Consider the following 19,879-nt stretch of genomic DNA (forward strand, 5'->3'; position numbering starts at 1 on the left):
TCCCCCTTCCTCCCCATACCTCCCAGTCAGCTGTTCTGTGGCATTCAGGAGGCTCTGGCAGGGAGGGGAAGGAGCAAGGGCACTGAAGGCTGAGGGGAGGGGGCGGGAAGGGTGGAGTGGGGGCAGGGCCTGTGGCAGAGCCAGGAGTTGAGCAGTGAGCGTCCCCCCCCCCCCCCAGCACATTGGAAAGTTGGTGTCTATAGCTCCAGCCCCAGAGTCGGTGCCTATACAAGGAGCCACATATTAAACTTTTCAAGAGCCGCATGTGGCTCTGAAGCCACAGGTTGGCCATCCCTGATCTAGTCTATCCTCTGCCCATTCAGGATTATTTTCTAAAATACATTTGCCAACGGTTTGTTGACACATTGAGATTCAGCATAATTTTTCTTTGATATTATTATTGGATATAATTATGCAGTTTAAACCATGACTTTATTGTGCCATCTTAGAGTGCTTAATTATGGTAATATAGTCCTGTGTTTAGCATATAAGGAGGGAACAGGAAGCTGGTTGTATGTGCTGAATCAATATTTAAGTGAGATGTACATGTATCAAGTGGTATAGGTTTCAAACAACTAAAAAAATTAAGGGATAGCACAAACTAGTATTCCTGGAGGGCTTGGACCTATGTAAAAAGACACTTCTGTATAGTGAGTAAGAAAAATTTGCACTGGTTGGTGAAAGAGTTCTCTGTCTGAATGGAATGGTGAGCGTGGGAACATTCCTAGTTTTGCTGGTGGATCAGTCTCTCAGTGGGTTTTGAAGTTCTTTCCATTGGGGTAGTCAATTATTTGTTGTCAAGGTCCAAATTTCTTGGTCAGGGTATAGTCAAGGTCCAGACTCCAGAGAAAATAATAAAAAATATTACAACAAATATGATAATCAGTAAAAAGATTTTGGGGTCAAAAGTGTCTGCCAGTCTGGATTTGGCTTGCAATCCTCCTATTGACTACACGGCATAATGTGGATAGTGAACCTTGGTGAAAGCTGGACACCCACAAGATATCTGTAAGCCTGCTGATGTAAATACTTCTAATGGTGATTTCAGTGTTTTTTACTGCAAGACAAGTCTGTTGCAATGTGTTCCCCTAATCTCCATGTATAACTTTTTACCCATAAACAGCTGTTTTTTTTAATAGTAATGTTTTTATGAAAGCCTGCGTTCCACACTGTATGGTTACATCTCCTCAAGAAAACAATGATCCATTCATTTCAATTACATTTTTTTACAGAAAACTTTGACTTGGTTGTGATATCAAACTTATTAACAACTTATTTTTTTCACATCAAAAGTGTCATTAAAATTATTATTTAAAACACTTTTGTAAATGTTTTAATTTACTCATATAGATAATTGTCATAATCGTTCACATTATGTGAACCTTGAGCCACAAGAAAGATTAAGAGTAACAAAGTTTTCACATGAGAGTGTGTTTAGATTGTAAAATATGACATTTTAGGGAAAACCTTAATTGTGGGTTACTATGCAACATATAGGCAGAATTTCTTTTCTTGTGCTGTGATGCTCCTTCTAGTAACAAAACCTTGATTTAATGGATTACATGGTACAATAGAAAAAGACTGATCTGGAATGTTTGACTAATTCTGAAAGACAAGAACTGAACTTCAAAATGAGCTTGGTCATATTGACAAACGGTAAGTTATCCATTGCTTTTTATGACTATATCAAACCATTTTATTTTTCTTTTAAAGAGATCCTAGTACATTTGGGAAAACATTATGCTGATTTTTGTTTCTCATGTTTCCCTAAAAACTAACAAAATAAGTGATTATAAGGAATCAGATACTTTTTTAAGAATAGCAAAATAAATGGTAACAAAGTATCCCCCCCCCCACCCAAGCATGGAAAAGTTGTATTGATGAATTACTTCAGACAATGCTAATGAACAGTATGAGCGGTTCACAAGAAAGGACATTGACAGGAGGGATACTATTACTAATTTATTTGTCTTTTTATGGTTCAGTTAGGAATATCTTAGCGAGTATAGCACATGTCAGCCTTGTCAGACATTACACCGTACCTGTCAGCATTTTGATTGATGTACAAGCACTACCTGCTCATGTTTGCCTTTCCTTTCAGTTGAGTGCACGCAGGTAAGACAGCTTGTTGGTAATTTTTATTAATGCTTTCAGTATCTGTGGCTGCTCTTTTATTGAAAGTTCTGACAGTAAGAGATTTCACTCCCCAAGATTTCTAAGATTTCTTCTGCAAGCATTTCACCACTCATACAAGGTTTTCCTTGGGGATTAGAGAACTCTTTACATTCTGTACCAATGCCTTGTGATCTCAGAGACAACTGTTTAGGTTGTTTGATTAAAAAAACCGTGACAATCTCCTTTGGAAAGCTTGTCACGAAGAGAGAAAGCCAAAGGAATTAAGGGTGCAAGTGGTATGGCAGTGCTCAAGGGATGGTCTGGTTCATTTTTCAGTAAAAACTGTCAGTGTTTTGTTTTTGTTTTCATAGTGCGGCATGTCTTCAGTCTTGATTTATCCAGATGAACATGTTCCATTTTGAAGAATCCTATGCTGTAAATTGTTTTATTTAACCAATTGTCCAGCAAGGAAAGCATGACCATCACCTAGATCCAACTCTTAACTCTAATCTCTGCTCCACAAGATCTCAAGTCAATTATCTGTGATTGATTTTGTGATCAATAGACGATGAAAATCTTTGAACTTGGCTCTTGTTCTCCAAACAGAACAGATTATAGATTGCATGGATAATGGTAGTACATAGAACCTCCAAAAATATAAGCAAGTGTTGAAAATGAACAGAGATCAATAAAGTGATCATTTCTCCCAGTTTTACCAGGACAGTCCTGGTTTTTCACATCATGCCTGCGAACTTCTTTCCATACATGTGAAATGTCCAAGTTTTTCATTTCGTCAATCAAAATATTTTTAACAACTACAAAATGTTTGTTCCAGACCTATTGCTATACCAAATAGAACTGGCTCTGTTTGCAAGAACAAATGGTCCAGCGGAAAGAGTGTTCACTGTGATGATAAAAGTCAAATGACTGGAGATACAATTTATGCTAGCTTGTGCTTCCTGAGTGCTAGGTTATTTAGTGTTTCATGACAACCTCATTCAGAACACTATGCTATTCCACTCTGAGAATTGCACTCAGAAGCTGGCAGTAGCAAAACCTACACACATTTTAAAAGTGTCCTTTTGTCATTTGTATAACTATTTTGCAACTGTATAAGAAGTACCCCAGTTTTTGATTTTGAAAATAGTCAACAATTAGCAGAGATTAATATTTTCAATAAATTATGCACAACTTTAATATTTCATGATTTGGTAGCAATACAGCCATTAGAGTCTAAGAGCTAGATTCCACTCCCACTTCTGCATTGCTAGAAATGGAAATAAACGAATACTAACTATGCAGTCATTAGTTAGGCTGTATTCAAAAATGTGGATCTGGAAATGTTTGTCTGGCACCCCTAGGAATGCACGTGTAAAAAAGGGGGGTTGTCTTTGCCTGAAAATTACATATTCAGAATTTCACATATTAAACTCAAAAGGAACTATGGGCAAATATGTGATTGTAACTTGGAGTTAGCATGAGCGTAAATTCCTAATCGGCTCAGCTCTAGTTATTTTGTCCCTATCAAACCCTTACTTTGTGGTAGTGGCTAGTTTGATTTTTATGCAGGGCTGCAAAAGGGATGAATGAATGTTTTGGCAGTATATGTATGGAGGAGCAAAAATGGATCTGCTATTGGGAAGAGTTAGAGGTTGCTGCTGGGTAGCTTAAGTTTTGAGGATACAGAAATATATACAAACTTGAATCCGGGAATGGAGAGAACTTGTTCATAGATGTTGAAGAAAAGCCTGTTGCACCTTATACATTCAAGAAGTCATTCTAGAATACTAAGACTTTCATACAGATTGTCATACTGGTTCAAGGCTATTTCTCCCAGCATTGTCAGCCACATAAATATGGGCATAAGGGGAGGTCTCGCTTATTTAATAGATTTTTTTTAATCACATCCTAATTCTTGCTTTTAAGAATGGTTTAACTGATTGGAACAGACTTTTCCTTTCCCACATTTTTCGCCTAGGGATCAGTCCTGGGTCTGGTACTATTCAATATTTTCATGAATAACTTGGATAATGGCGCAGAGAATCTGCTTATAAAACTAGCAGATGACACCAAGCTGGGAGGAGTTGCAAAACATGTTGGAGGACAAGATTAGAATTTGAAATAACCTTGACAAATTGGAGAATTGGTCTGAGATAAAAAAATGAAATTCATAAAGCGAAGTGCAGAGTATTACACTTAGGAAGGAAAATTCAAATGCACAATTGCAAAATGAGGAATAACTGGCTAGGCAGTAGTACTGCTGAAAAGGACCTGGGGAAGATAGTAGATCACAAATTGAATACAAGTAAACTATGTGGTGCAGTTGCAAAAAAGGTTAATATTCTGGGGTGTATTAACAGAAGGGACATAGGAGGCAATTGTCCTGCTCTGCTCAACACTGGTGGGGACCCAGCTGTTCACTGTGTCCAATTTTGGGTGCCACACTTTAGGAAAGATGTGGACAAATTTGAGAGACTCCAGAGGACAGCAACAAAAGTGATAAAAGTTTTAGAAAACCTGACCTATGAGGAAAGGTTAAAAAATCTGGGAATGTTTAGTCTTGAGAAAAGAAGACTGGGGGAGAGGTGGAGGTCTGAAAACAGTCTTCAAATATGTTAAGGGCTATTATATAGAGGATGGTGATCAATTGTTCTCCATGTCTTCTGAAGGTAGGACAAGAAGTAATGGACTTAATATGCAGCAAGGGAAATTTAGATTAGTTAGTAGGAAAAATCTCACTAACTGTAAGGGTAGTTAAATTCTGGGATAGGATTCCACGGGAGGTTGTGGAATTCCTATCACTGGAGATTTTAAGAGCAGGTTGGATAGGTTGTCAGGGAAGATGTAAGCTTATTTGGGCCTGCTTCAGTGCAGGGTGCTGGACTTGATGACCTCTCAAGTTCACTTCCAATCCTACATGTCTATGACTTTTTTTTGTCCCTTGTAGACCTCTCCACTCCACTTTTATGATCTGAGCACCCTGCTTCATATCCAGATTACATAACATAAATATAAGGTAGACAGGAGAGCCCTGTTCTGCCTTTTCCTCTTTCAGCACTCCATTTCTTAGTGGGAAAGTTAGAGGATGTCTGTCTACATCCTCCTTTCTTTTTCCAAACTGGGATAATCCAAAAGGGCAATGTCAGGTGGCATTGTTATTGGGGGAGTTTCACATTGGAAAATAGGTCAACCCTTCCTCCCAAACAATGTTTTAAATCAGATTTTTAAGACCTCTTAGAAGCCTCTGATGTGTATTTTTACTGCAATATTTCTGTGGCTATTCTGAGATCACATTAGTCTCACAGGGAATAATTTTCCTCTGACAAAAACATGGTTCTGTTGCATCTCTTGGAGGAATTATAGCAGTCCTATGGTTTCTACGAACTCTGATGTTTTCAGGGTGATATTACCTACGAAAACCATGCCTTTGGAAGGATACTTGCTTGTAGGCAATCTCTAGAGTAAGCAAAATTTGAATGTGAATTGTGATGGAAAATGTAGGCATTTATATACCAAGCATTGCAACTCTACTGAAAAAGTCATTCAGTCTCTGGTTGATTCTAAGAACAACATAGCATGAAAATACAGGTGCCAACATTCCTTAGAAATATTAAAAATAATAATAAACTAAGTCCCTGCATGATTCAGAGAACTGGCAGAATTGGGAACCAAAGACCAAATTCTGCCCAGAAATATACACGTACAACTCCTATTGAAATGAATGGGCATGCCAGCCCACAGTACTATTGTGAGGCTTCATTTGGTAAGGATTGTATTGCCCTGAACCCTCCCCAGATGGAAGGGATGTAGGAGTGCTAAGTATTAACATTATTCAATCTAAGGGCATAATTTGGCCTCAGGACTTTATCAAACTATCCCTTCAGCTATGTTCATATATTCTCATTAAGGAACGGATTCTAACCCCCGTGCTCATATTTAGTAGTATCTTAACCTGGCTCCAGTTCAGCAAAGCAAATACTTAAATTCCACTGAACTTAAAGATGTGTTTAAAGTTAAGCATGTGGTTAAGTGCTTTGCTGGAGAGGGATGGACTTAAGCACATGCTTAAAAATAAGCACATGTTCCTATTGATCATGAGGGTGGCACAATCAATTTCATCCCTGAAGTTAATGGCACAACTCCCAGGGACTTCAGTGGGGCCAGGATTTCGCCCCAGGCCCCTAATGAATTGAAAGATCGTCTCATGCCGTGGGTGGGTAACTGAGCAAGTCTATAGAACTATTTTTTTTAAACAAATGTGTTTCCTGTTGTAAGACTTTTTCTACCAACACCAATAAAACATTTAAAAATAATATTTCGAGCAATAACAAGTGCTACATTTTACAGATGAAAATGCTAGAAAGTTTCAACACGAAACATTCAATAGCACACTGAAGAGTATTCAATAGTGATTTTAATCCATTGTTATTGCTTTTATTCAAATGCATTTTGTGTGAAGCTCTTGAAAGGTGCTGACCTGACATCTCTGCAGACTGAAATCATTTCTCCACAGAACACGTGCAGCACAGCAAGCAGCAGTACCAGCTTTCTGCACCTGCCCTGTGATGTTCCTCAAATTTGTACTGAAAGAGCCACCACTAGGGATGAAAGGGTTGTTCATTATCTGGGCCCATTTTTTTATCTTGAGGCATTAGGCTTCTTTGCTGAGACTGCCAAGAGAAGAGCCAACTATTGTTCTTTGTGGAACCAGTGGGGTTTCTTTTAGTTTTTTGTTTGGACACTTATCCAGTGGCAACTGTATTGTAACCACAAAACCAGTTTAAAATAGCTCATGGAACACCCTGCAGATGGTAATAATTCTGGTCACTATAAACCTGATCCAGATTTGGACTAGTATCCTAGTGGTGAAAGGCTAAATATCAGATTAGCACTCCATGGATTGATCTCATCCGATGTTACTTATTATTAAAATTATAATTCAAACCAGTACAGCAGTCTGATATTCATTACATAAGAAGAGAGGAAAAACAAGTAAGTATAGATGTCTTTAGTGACACACATACACATAGCGTTGCATCCATTAAGATAAAAAATAATAATTAACCAATAATATTAAAATTCCTGGTGTAATTCTCCATAGCTAAATCAAGATTTTCAATAGCAGGGCTGCTGTTGGATATGGTTTGCTATCAGTGTTATTGATTACATCAATGTGCCTAGATTGTTTTGTGCAGAAATCAGTTAACATTCTTTATTTACAGTCATTTGAGTTTTTGTTCCTTTCCATCTCTTAGTCACAGGGTTTAAGGCCAGAAGGACCACCAGATCACCCAGTCTGATCTCCTATGTATTACAGGCCACCAACACCATCCTGCCATCTTTACACTAAGCCCAACAACTAGTGTATTACAGTCCTCAGGAGACTAAACTATGGACCACAGGCAGAGAATAGGAGGAGCCTAGGTACGCCAATGGCTGAAGCCTCTGGAACTGCAGACAATTGACTGTTATATATACACATACACACAGATTATCCAAGCAAGTGACCTGCATCCCACACTGCAGAAGAAGGTAAAATCCCTCCAAATTCCCTTCCAACCTGACCTGGAGGAAAATTCCTTCCCAACGATGAATATGGTGATCAGTTAGATCTAAGCATGAGAACAAGAACCAGCCAGCCAAGCACCTGCAAGAGAAAATTCTGATTACCATCTCAAAGCGCTGGTCTGCCTTGTATTGTGTTCCATCTCCAGCTGTGGCTATCTTTGAAAGTTCAGTGGAAAGGGACAACACAATACATCATGGGGGAAAAAAATCTCTTCTTGACTCCTACAGATGACTCGCTGAAGCTCAGAAGCATGATATTTTAGGAATGTAAGATACTACCTGGAAGGGATTCCTAGGGCTGCTGAGCGTCTCTTAACGTGTTTTCCTCTTGGGCCGAAAACCTAGCAATAATGTGTTCCACAGAGGTTTGACCTTGAATTTGTATTTTTTACAGAATAATAAGAAATTATGGATAACATCATAATTCTACCAGTGAGCATCACACATTCGCTAGTTCCTGTGATTCTGTAATGGCATCAAAGAGAATAAACTGATGCTTAGACAGATCACTATGAAGGACCTTGGGTAAAAGGGGTTAATTCCTGTATCACAATAAAGCAAGGGCACTGGTATCAAAGAAGGAAGTGTGAAATTTCTATATGCCCAGAAATGTCTTCTGACTACAATACTTTAACTTGCACATTATCCCCTTCTTGAAGCTGAATAACTGTTTTGATTGCAAATCTGAATTTTATAAAAATCTTTATTTGGCTTTCTTGAATCCCTACAAGTCCACAAAAGCTTTTGCTTCATAACTACATTAAATAATTACTGATAACTAGTGACAGGTTAAGGTGACACAAATCAACTACATTCTTCAGTGCCTCTAAATCATCCACTGAATCATCAGAATTTACACAGTGAATCCTTTTTATGTGATCATTAACAAAACAACAAAGCCAGAGAAATTAAAATCTGGAAACAAGGCAACAGAATATCTGAATGTGTTCTGGGAGCAAAGCACAGACAGATCTTTGAAGAAAGCCAAGACTCGTGGAAACAAAAGCTTTAATTTATAAATGTGAGATGGAACAAATAACTTGAATTCTTGGATAAGATATTCATTGGGTAATGTCAGGTTTATTGACAATAAAGCCACCACCATTTAGATTCCCTTATGGAACATCACTGCAATATGGCATGAATCACTAAGACCTGATGGAATGATGGTGCAAGCCCAGTTTTGCCCCAGCTGGTTCTGGTTGGGTACTCAGCATTCTATCCAGGGCTGGCTCCAGGCACCAGCTTTCCAAGCAGGTGCTTGGGGAGGCATTTAGAATGGGGCTGCAGTCTGTGTCCTGTGGTGGCAATTCAGCGACTGCTTGGGGTGGCAAAATTGGTAGAGCCGCCCCTTATTCCATCAGTCTCATGAAGAATGATAGCATGAGAATAGCTGTGATTGTTGCAACCTTCTTGAGTTTCATGAAGAGGCCCACCACAAAGAAGGGTTTAATAATGCATTTAGTCACTTTTTGTGCCCAGGGACTGGATTTCGGTTTATGGTTCTTCTAGTGCATAAAACATAAGAGTTAAAGTGGATTTCATAACTGGATTTCTCTAAAATGGAGTAACAACTATTGGAGTCCTCGTAGATTATTGTCCGCAGGTATTTCATCGTGCATGCCAATATTAGCTTAGATGACCAGCATTTCTCTTCCTAGAAATGGCAGTCACCCTTCATTTTACCAGAAAGTTAAGGGGCACTCTCACAGAGTTCAATAGGTATACAGTTTAATCTCTGGGGTTGATTTGGATATTCAGATCAATCCTGTAGAGTGATATAACCCTCAACATCTCTGTTTTAATGCTGAGACTATTCCACATATCAGAGCTAGCTTATTTCATCATGGTATCAGAAGCTATGAGTTCTGTGAATTTCTCTAGTCTCCCTATTGGCAGCCAGGCATTGTCAGGTCCTGTAGCGCAGATGATCTGACCTAATGGGTCAGAGCCCAGAGTGGAGAAAGGGTCATGGGCAGGGGCCTGCCAAGTGTCACAGCTGAAGCCAGAAGTCACACCAAGGGCCAAAGTCCGACTCTGTTAGAAGCTACAACAAGGGTCAAACCAGAATCAGAAAATGGAGTTGGGTGAGAGAGAAGGAACAAGGGGCAGAAACCAGACAAGGAAGCAGGAACTTGGTTTCAGGGGTTTGGTCAGAAGCAGGTCTAGCAACTAGTTGCTCAGACACCGTGTGTGCCAGGACAGGAAGCTTTATGCTAAGAGATGTCCAATCAGCAATCTGCTGCTAGTCAGCTGATCCTGCTGAGTCAATTGGTGGAGCCCCCATTTGCAGAGCACCAGCTGTAGTTTCCTGGTGGTGAAGTAGATAAGGCTCTTGTTTGACAACCCCATGGAGCTGGGTTTGAAGCCGGTCGTGTTTGACTGGCATATGAAGTCTCCAATTATAACTGGGATACTGGTCATCTTATTAAATGCTTCTAATCAGCAGGTAGAGGGCATGTTTATATGCTGCTTGCCTTGGAAGCCCAGCGCCCACCATTTTTTTTAAAGTGATCTCCAAGAACTGAAACAGCTGAACTGTAGATTGGAGAGAAGATGGCTGAAGAGCAGTCTCATCTTTTTTGAAGAGGAAATTTATGTGGGCAGACTGGAGAGGTGAATGAGGGCTAAAAATGTTACTCTTCAGGTGTAGACACAAGAATAAACTATTTAGTTGAAGTCTTTGGGTAATGTGCAGTCTGAATACTCTCTCACCAGGACAGAAGTTTTTTCAGTTGGACACTATACCTAATTTACTTGTAAATAATCTGCTCTGATCTGGTTTCTCTAGCCTTTGTGATAATGGCTCCTGTGTTGCATGATATGTTGCCTCTTGTGGCTTTGACCCTGGTCTAGTTCACTTTGGCTGCTTAAGACAAATGGGATCGCAATGCTGTTATTATTGACAGGCATTTTCAATAGCTCTCTTAGGCCTGGTCTACACAGGGGGAGGGGGGACAGAGAGGGGTGTCGATCTAAGTTATGCAACTTCAGCTACATGAATAACTTAGCTGAAGTTGACATACTTAGATCTAGTTACTGTGGTGTCTTCACTGCAGTAAGTCGATGGCTGATGCTCTCCTGTTGACTCTGCCTGCGCCTCTCTCCCTGGTGGAGTACTGGAGTCGACAGGAGAGTGCTCAGCGGTCGATTTATCGTGTCTATTCAGTGGGTAATGTAGACAAGCCCTTAGTGAAAGACAAGCTGGGTGAGGTAATATCTTTTATTGGGCCAAATTCTGTTGGTGAGAGACAAGCTTTCAAGGCACATAGTGAAAGGGAGGTAGATCATTATTAAGCATACACAAGTCTGCCACTTTGCAAGATTATTTTGATTATTTTCTATCACTATGGAAATAAAGCTAGGTTGCTTGTTAACTAAAATAAAATGAATGTATCCAACAGAGGAAAAACATTCTTAGTGTCATGTGTGTCTGTGTATACACACACACACACAGAGGCTATAGAAGATACTTATCTTTCATACAAAACAATGTCTCCTTTCACTTACACCACTTTTACATTGGTGAATTTCCATTGCCTTCAGCAGAGCTACATCTTATTTTAAACAGGTTTAAGTGAGAGGCATAAAATGTTTGAGTTTCAAAAACTTATAAAGTCACTTACAATAAATTTCCGATGAGTAATCTCCAGCCCAAGAATTAACTACATTCATTATTTGATGAATATTTCTAAATAATGAATACAATTGAGAAAAATCAGAAATTGCTGGTGGGCAATTTGCAAACAAGATGCTACATTTGTCAAATAAATAATTCAGTACTGTAAAGCATCGTAAGAAAATATGTATGAAAAACATTAAGACCAGATATTAAAGTCCCAAAGCAAGACTACAGCAGCAGGCTTCCTATTATAGAAATATTCAAGAGTTCTGGTTTCCTTAGCCTCAAAGAACCAAATTCCAAAGTCCTATCTTATTTCTGCAAAGCAAGAAAAGAAAGGGTGGACGATTACCTTCACGTAAACAAAGCAAGAAAATTAGGTATGTGTGGCTTGGTAACATTTGGGACTAAGCTGTGCCTTTATGGCACATCCCCCATGAGCAAGCAGTGGAGCATAAGCTGCACCTGCTCTGAAGGAGCACTAGCAGGTGTTAGTGCCTCAGACACACTGTTCTGAGGCTCAATTCCCTCCCAGCTTCCCCCTGGGAAGGAGTGAGAGAAGGGAAAGAATTTGCTGCTGATATAGGCCAACAGCAAATTATGGCATCCCCCCGGGCTGCCTCAGTTTTGCTGGCCATTTTGTGTGGGGGATGGAACTAAAACTACCCCATCCCTCCTCATCCATTATCTGCCCTCCTGTTCCAGGGGAGAGTAAACAGGTACTGCACATCTGCTTACTCCTTCCTGTCCAGATCTAAGGTCCAGGTGGCCATGCATTGACATAAAGGTTTCATGTAGTCCAAGTTACAATCTAGTCCATAGAGTATAAAAATCTCCCTAGATGTCTAGTGAGAAAAATGATATTATTTCCCTCCAATAATAAAAATAATACCTAGTACTTTTGATAAAGAAGCCATCAATACCAACATTCCTAACACTAAGTTGTTTTGTTTATTTAATTTCTTTTCTACTCTATCTAAAATGCTCAGTGTGGTCAAGTGGTCATATACCTCATGATGGAGCAGTGGAGATAAAGCTGAAGAGCATTTTTTTTGAAACAGGAACCTGGTCAGGCCTTTTGTACCCCTTCTTGCTAGGCTTAAAGATGACAATTGCTGCTTTAGACTTTCAGATGTCACCTCTCTGATGTAACATTAGCCTAAAAAACAGGGCTACCCAAGTTTGAGAAGTCTAGGCATTTATGACCACTTTGTAAACCTCAGTATATTGCAGCATCTGGTCTACCCCTACCAGGGGGTTCTCGCAATGAATCTGTCCATGCTTATACCATGTAATTAGTCCCTCATTTATTTGTCTTTTGAGTCTGGGTGATTGACAAATGATCCACATGTTTAAAACGGTCCCCACTGAGTCTGCAGCCTTCCACTAGATTACAAGTAAAATGCAGCCTTGCTTTTAAAATCTAGATTCTATCTCCTTTCTATTAGAATTACCTTCCTGCATGTTAAGAACAGAAGAAATGCCTTCTCCAAGTTGGCTGTATTAACACAATTCAGGCTTGGAATGGCTACCATGCCCTACTGTTTTTACTTATGATGTTCCAACACTAGGTTGAGCAAAACAGCATGCAGGTATCCCAGCTAGTCATTATTCTGCTGACTATTTTGCTTTCACATCTGAGAGTTAATTCAGCATTATTTGGCTGGTTGCACAGTGGTGTATCCCTCCAGATTGGAGTGGGACCAGTGCTCACTCTGAAGGATATCTATGAAGTCCCAGTGCTAAGTCTTATCGCCAGGCAGGAAGATGGTCATTCATGGTGTCGTTTAGATATGTGATGTTCTCTGCCTCTGTCCAGTGCTGGACTTATGCCATGATCCAGAACTGAAAGTGAATGTATGAAATGAGATATGGGCATACGTCTGCATCACTACAGAACCTGATACCATACTAACATGAGGGAAACTAGATGAATTGATCTGCCAACTCTGCCTCAAGAAATTCTTTCACTACAAAGACGACTCCACCCAGAACTACCACATCCCTACCAACAGTCTTGAGAAAAAAAGAATCATATGAATGGACACCCTGCAGGAGACAAAACGATATACTTGATCATTACATTGATTGCTTCAGGAAAAAAACAGACTGTGAAATCCTTAACAAACACTACGTATACCACAATCTCTCTACCACCAAGAGGATAGCTATACAGTCTGTGAAATGAAACCACCAAACAGTGATCAAACCAAGAGACAAAGGGGGTACCATCATAGTCCTCAATCTTGATGACTGCATCAACTAGGCCAACAACAACACTCTGACACTACCTACTATAAAGAACTCATAGAAGACTCTACACCACAATTCAGAAGAATTTAAAGATACCATTAAATCCTTCTCCAAAGAACAGATGCAAAACCTGCAGACATATCTCAAGATTCATGAGTCCTATATATGCTTATCACAACATGTGGTGTACTTAATCCAGTGCATCATATGCCCCAACAACTATGCGGGTGAAACTACATGGTCATTACAATCTCTGATGAGCTCACTGAAAAATGATAAAAGAAAAAAACAAATATCATTCATAGGTGAATACTTTTAACTAAAAAAAAGAAAAGGAGTACTTGTGGCACCTAAGAGACTAACAAATTTATTTGAACATAAGCTTTCGGGAGCTACACGAAAGCTTATGCTCAAATAAATTTGTTAGTCTCTAAGGTGCCACAAGTACTCCTTTTCTTTTTGCGGATACAGACTAACACGGCTGCTACTCTGAAACCTAACTTTTAACTAAGTGATAATTCCATATCTGACCTGTCAGTACTTGTTCTCAAAGGAAACCTGCACAACATCTTTCAAACGCAAGTGTCACACTGTCTCGAGTGGCTCACAACTATCTCAGGGCAGACTGTCAGAAAACAGGGCAGCCACCCCAAATTCGTGGTTTTCTATAATTAGATTTCACCAACCCAGTAACAAATGTGAACTCCTGGATCACTACACCAGTCTTACCATGGAGTCACAGACACTTCCCCTAGACTCTCCAATCTATTTTACCACTCAGACAAGCTGGACTTGGTGATAGAAGGTCACTTAAGCCAAAAATCACAGCACATCAGGTTGCTCCTATTCCCAAGAGACCATTCACTTACCCCAGATCAATTGATACTCTAGATCTTACACCAGAGACAATGCTGGTAGTCAGTTCTATAGTAAACTAGCTAAAGGTTTATTAGCTAAGAAAAGGAAATGAGAGTTATTGAGAGGTTAAAGCAGGTAAAATATATGCACAGGTGAGTCACAGTTTGTAATTCCAAATGCTGGCAGTGAGGTAATACACTTTCAGTTTCCCAAAAGTCTTTTCAGGGTACCAAGATTGTGTCTGAGGATCTCCGCTTTGCATCTGGTACACTTCCCTTGTGGAATGCAAAGTTTTTCATTTGCATTCCACAAGGCATCTCTGTCATTTGATGTGTTATTTAGTTACAGGTGTATACACAGTGTAAATGTTCTCATTCCATTAAAACAGGATACAGATAAGTAACACAATGTATGTAATATCCCATTAGTTTTCCTGAGGTTTAAATACCAAATACACTCTTATACATGTAATAATCACTTTGACCTATAGCCGCGGTTCTCAGCCTGCAGCCCGCAGGCCACTTGTGGCCCAATCAGCACACAACTGTGGCCCATGTGACATCCTCAGGGCCATAATATATATTTATTGTGTGGATATGGCCCACATAACCTATTTACCATTGTGGGCTGCATATGCAGCTCTCTATGTGTTGAGAACCACTGATCTATAATAATACTCAAGTGAATTGGCCTGGGGCTTCGCCTGGTCTGCTAGTACCACAGCAAGTCTGGGAAATTAAATCCATAACTCTGCTAGACACTAAAAACCATGGACTCAATAGGGCCAAACTGGTTTTATGACTCATTACTACAATATTTAATATATCCCACTGCCTGCTAACCCTCAGTTACCAACTTAATTTTAAGTGGTCTCCCACTATGTGTGTTAACCCCTTATGCTTAACCATCTCTCCGAACTTGTATTTAGCTCAGACTCTCCCATTTCCTTCACCAGAGCTGATGTAGAGCTTTGTGAGCCTTGAAAGCTTGTACTTTCCACCAACAGAAGTTGGTCCAATAAAAGATATTAACTCACCTACTTTGTCTCTCGTATGTGGGCATTAGACAATCACTATCCCAATGGTGTTGAAGCAGTCTCTATCTCAAAAGCTGTACTCTCCAATATTGCACTGTAGTTTTTGGATAAAGAAGTTACAGTTCAGGGGTGAATTGCACCTCTGACCACTCACACTCTCAGTGTCTCCATGGGCATGTCTTTTAGGTGACAGGCCTCTACAAGTTCATCCATCTTTAAACTCGATCACCAGGTTACAACTCCCCTGTTTACCTCAACTGGCCCAACTTGGTTTGGTACGCTAGAGAATTCTCTCCAAGAGCTTCTGACGGGGATGAACTAGCAGTAACTTAGAACAGTTTCTTCAAAACAAGTATGATTTATTGGTTCATAGAAATCTAAGAAGCAGAGCAAAATGGGATTAAAATAAGAAATGCATATGAACTTGCCTAAACCTTGTTCTTTCCTTGCAAGTTTAGGTAAATTGCATTTAACCCAGGGACCCCCATCTCTGGATTGGAGTGACAGGCCGCCCTTTTATAGTCTCTGCTTCTGTCTGTTTCTTTCTATCAGAGTCTCCCCTCAAGCAGTTGCTGACAACTCATGCCCTTCCTTTCTCAAGGTGGTCCTCTTAACTGTTTAGTGTTCTTTTGGTCTTTAGATCATTTGGTCATGGCAAAATAGTGGGTTGGAAGTCCCCTCTTCACACCAAATAGCTAAACTATTGTCCTTTGAGTGTTTACTGGGCTGTTACTTATCTAGGCAATTATTTTGCTATTCTGTTTGTTCCCCAACAGCCCACGATTAAATTGAACCAATACATTCACACACTTCAATAATCCAATGTTAAAAGCTAGGTCATAAATTCATAAAATTATAGATCATTGCGGTAGACTATACATAGTCTTTCAGACATGGAGAAAGATTAGTTTTACTAGTGAGGATGTTGCATCTGAGAGTAGAATGGATTTCTCTACGAGGCTTCACAGCAGGGGTCTTGTTAACAAAACTATCTTTTGAAGTTACATTCCTTATGTAGAGGACAGCAAATCAAACTTTCAGTGTGAAAGATCATTAGGTCATTGACTTAGCTCCACTTACTGGAACTTACATTTGACCAGTTGTAGAAAACAAAAACGTGGCATTATTTCTCAATATACACATTATTATACCGAAAAAAATCCGGTTTTGAAGCGCAAGAGCTTAGACAATGGGAAGTGGTATGGTAAAATGAGGGACACTCCTAACTATTCTAAATGTCTGTATTACAACATTTATTTTCCCCAGTACCCATTTTAGATCTTTAACACTGCACATTCAATGCCATGTTAAAATAAAACCATATCTGAGCCACACTTTTTCATATACTTATATATTCCATGGGCAGAAGGGACCACTGTTATCATCTAATCTGACCTCCTACATAACACAGGCTGTAGAACTTCCCAAAATTCCTAGATCATATCTTTTAGAAAAAAAAAGAATCTTGATTTAAAAATCCACCATGTTCCTTGGTAAATTGTTCCAATGGTTAATTACTGTCATTGTTAAAAATTTAAGCATTATTTTCAGTCTGAATTTGTTTAGCTTCAACTTCCAGCCACTGGATCACATTATACCTTTCATTGCTAGAATGAAGAGACCATTCTTAAATATGTGTTCCTCATGCAGGTAGTTTAAGTGTGTAATCAAGTCACCTATTAACCTTTTCTTTTTTTAAGTTAAATACATTTTGCTCCAGGAGTCTATCACTATAAGGCATGTTTTCTAAACCTTTAAATCATTCTCACGGCTTTTCTCTGAACCCTCTCCAATTTATCAATATCCTTCTAGAATTGTGAACATGAAAACTGGACTCAGTATTCCAGTAGGAGTTACACCAGTGCCAAATAACCCCTCTACTCCTACTTCTGTCAATAGGAGATGGGCACAATCACTACCCAGTAGTTACTAGATAAACCAGAGTTGCAAGTAGCACATGTGAAAATCTGACTGCTGATAATTGAAGCATAATTCTCTTCAGCTGCCAATTGATTACCCATTGTTTGGAGCAAGACAAAAGAGAAGACTTAGGCCAGCACCCTGGGAAGAGTTTGCCTCTCCTCAATGAGTGAGGTTGCTGTTAAACCTACGAAAATTCTCTCTATGCTTCTTTTTCACTTAGGCCTTCTCTATACTACCAGGGTAAGTTGATCTAAGTTACGCTACTCCAGCTATGTGAATAACATAGCTGGAGTCAACATAGCTTAGGTTGACTTACTGCGGTGTCTACTCTCTCCCATCGACTTACCTTAATCTTCTCGTTCGGGTGAAGTACTGGAGTCGACCGGAGAGAGCTCTGCAGTCGATTGAGTGGGTCTTTACTAGACCCGCACAATCGATCCCCGCTACATAGATTGTAGCAGTGTTGATCCCCGGTAAGTGTTGACATGGCCTTATATTTGCATCTACCACAGGCACTGGAACTGCTATCAGGGCAGGGACCTGTGAAGTAAAGTGGCCAAGATTTCTTACCAAAAAAACTATCACTTTTCATTATTTTTTTGTTTTTGTCACAATGAATAGGTTGGATTTACCAGCCCCCTTTGAAACCATGTGTAGTACTTATAATTCATTCATCTGGAATTGAATAACCTGACCTATTAGACACAGATTTTGAGAAAACTATTTTTCACTCAATATGATGATTAGCCCTGCCAGGATACATCATTCACATGCTTCCTCACTGCAACATTATAGAAACTATTAAAAACAAGTCAGTGAAGAATTGCATTTACTATTAAAACAGCAAATTTTGTCTGGAAATTTGATCCAAGATTCCTCCTTAGCACAGGAGGGTGCAAAGATCTCACTCTCCTGGCTGGACAGAGGAGGCTGTATTTCTGCTACTACTCCTGTACTGAGGGAGAGCAATAATTTCCAGAGGGGAGCTTCATAGCATGTGCTCAAGCATCCATTCACTAGTCCTCCTACCTATACTATGTCATTGGCGAGTGATGCCCACTGGTTGTGGAAAGTTTGTGTAGGGTTTGAAGATTAGGTTGAATTTGAGGCAGTGAGTAAGGGACAAAATGCCAGTGAAATCTAAGGAATGAGATGAATGATTGGCTGATTAACTGTTCTTTGCCAGCAAAGATGTTTCTAGGTACCATTTATGAAGTAGCATCACATGCACAGCATATTCCAGGATTTGTTTTTCTTTATTTTTCCTTCAAGACATGGGTGTTTTGTGGCTAATGTAGGGAAATATCTTAGTATTTAGAGTACATGTAGCTTTCCCTCTGAACCTCTACCTGAATGCCACAGTATTTATGGATTATTTGGTCTTTTTGTTTTAAAAAACAAAGTGCCAATTCATACCTCAAGTATAGAAGAGTACCTGGTGTGTTTAGTGACCTTTTGTATCAGTGCCATAATTTATTGACTGCATTTTTTAAAATATATTTTTGGGATAGGATTATTGAGAATATGCCTCTTGTTCCACTTCTCAAGAACCTAGAACAGCAAGCACAGCCAAGAATGCCATGGGGGAGCGAGCAGCTTTGCTGGCAGCAGAATTAGGAACTTCTAAGGAGAACTGTATTAAGATAATTCTCTCCCATTGGCACCACGAAACCAGTATTCAGAAAAGGGCAACTAAAATAATCAAGGGACTCAGAAATTAGATCTGTAAGCAATGTTAAGAGAGATAAACATGCATGTCTTCAGAAAAGCTGGGCTGAGTGGGAGGATGGGAAACATGAAAGCATTTTACTCAGAAAGGGCGTATATAAGTGGATATTCTTAAAAAAGTCAAGAGCTTGCTCTCATTAAGCAGGGATGAAAACATAGTTAATGGGCCAATTCTGATGGGTTGCACAGATGCAACTAAGGGTAGAATTGTGTCTAGCATGTGCAATGTGGATGAGCTAATGCTGTAATGAAAATTTTATATATCTAATTCCTGACTTTTGTTTAAGCTTGCAACTTTACCATTGCATTAAATGTAGTTTTCCCATGTAATTTATTAATCTGCAGTTTAATTGTATTTCCCCACTCCCTTATTTTCTTCTGTTATATTCACATTTATATTGTCATTGTTGGTGGATATTCCAATGATTGGTTTTTGTGTATGTTACATTTTGTAATATACATGCTGAAACATTTTCAGCTAATTAATGTTTGTAAAATGTTTTGAGATGCTCAAATGAAAAATGCAGCACAAGTGCACAGTGATATTACTACTGTTGAATCATGAATTATTTTTTTGCAACTTTAATGTGAGGTTACATCCTGGGAATATAGATAATTTGATGTTATTTTCTTAATATATCAGAATATCATCTAACCAAGATCCCTTTCCAAATTGTGTAAAATAACTTCCTAAAAGGAGGAAAGGCAAATATTACACAGATGATTCTGATATAGTAGTGTAAAGTTGTTACAGTGTTTTATCATATTAACACTTT

The 19,879-nt window shown here is 39.3% G+C and overlaps 1 long non-coding RNA gene across 1 annotated transcript in view; it reads left to right on the top strand.

Annotated features, from left to right (window-relative positions):
• Window positions 1–1,638: 1,638 nt before the first annotated feature.
• Window positions 1,639–19,879, top strand: part of LOC141990113 (uncharacterized) — a 202,092-nt gene continuing 183,851 nt past the window's right edge. The window contains exon 1 of the long non-coding RNA XR_012640082.1: window positions 1,639–1,656. This is a non-coding gene — a long non-coding RNA (uncharacterized LOC141990113). The remainder of the gene's footprint in view (window positions 1,657–19,879) is intronic.

This window comes from Natator depressus, chromosome 6 (genome assembly GCF_965152275.1).
Source record: "Natator depressus isolate rNatDep1 chromosome 6, rNatDep2.hap1, whole genome shotgun sequence".
Taxonomy (NCBI): domain Eukaryota; kingdom Metazoa; phylum Chordata; order Testudines; family Cheloniidae; genus Natator; species Natator depressus.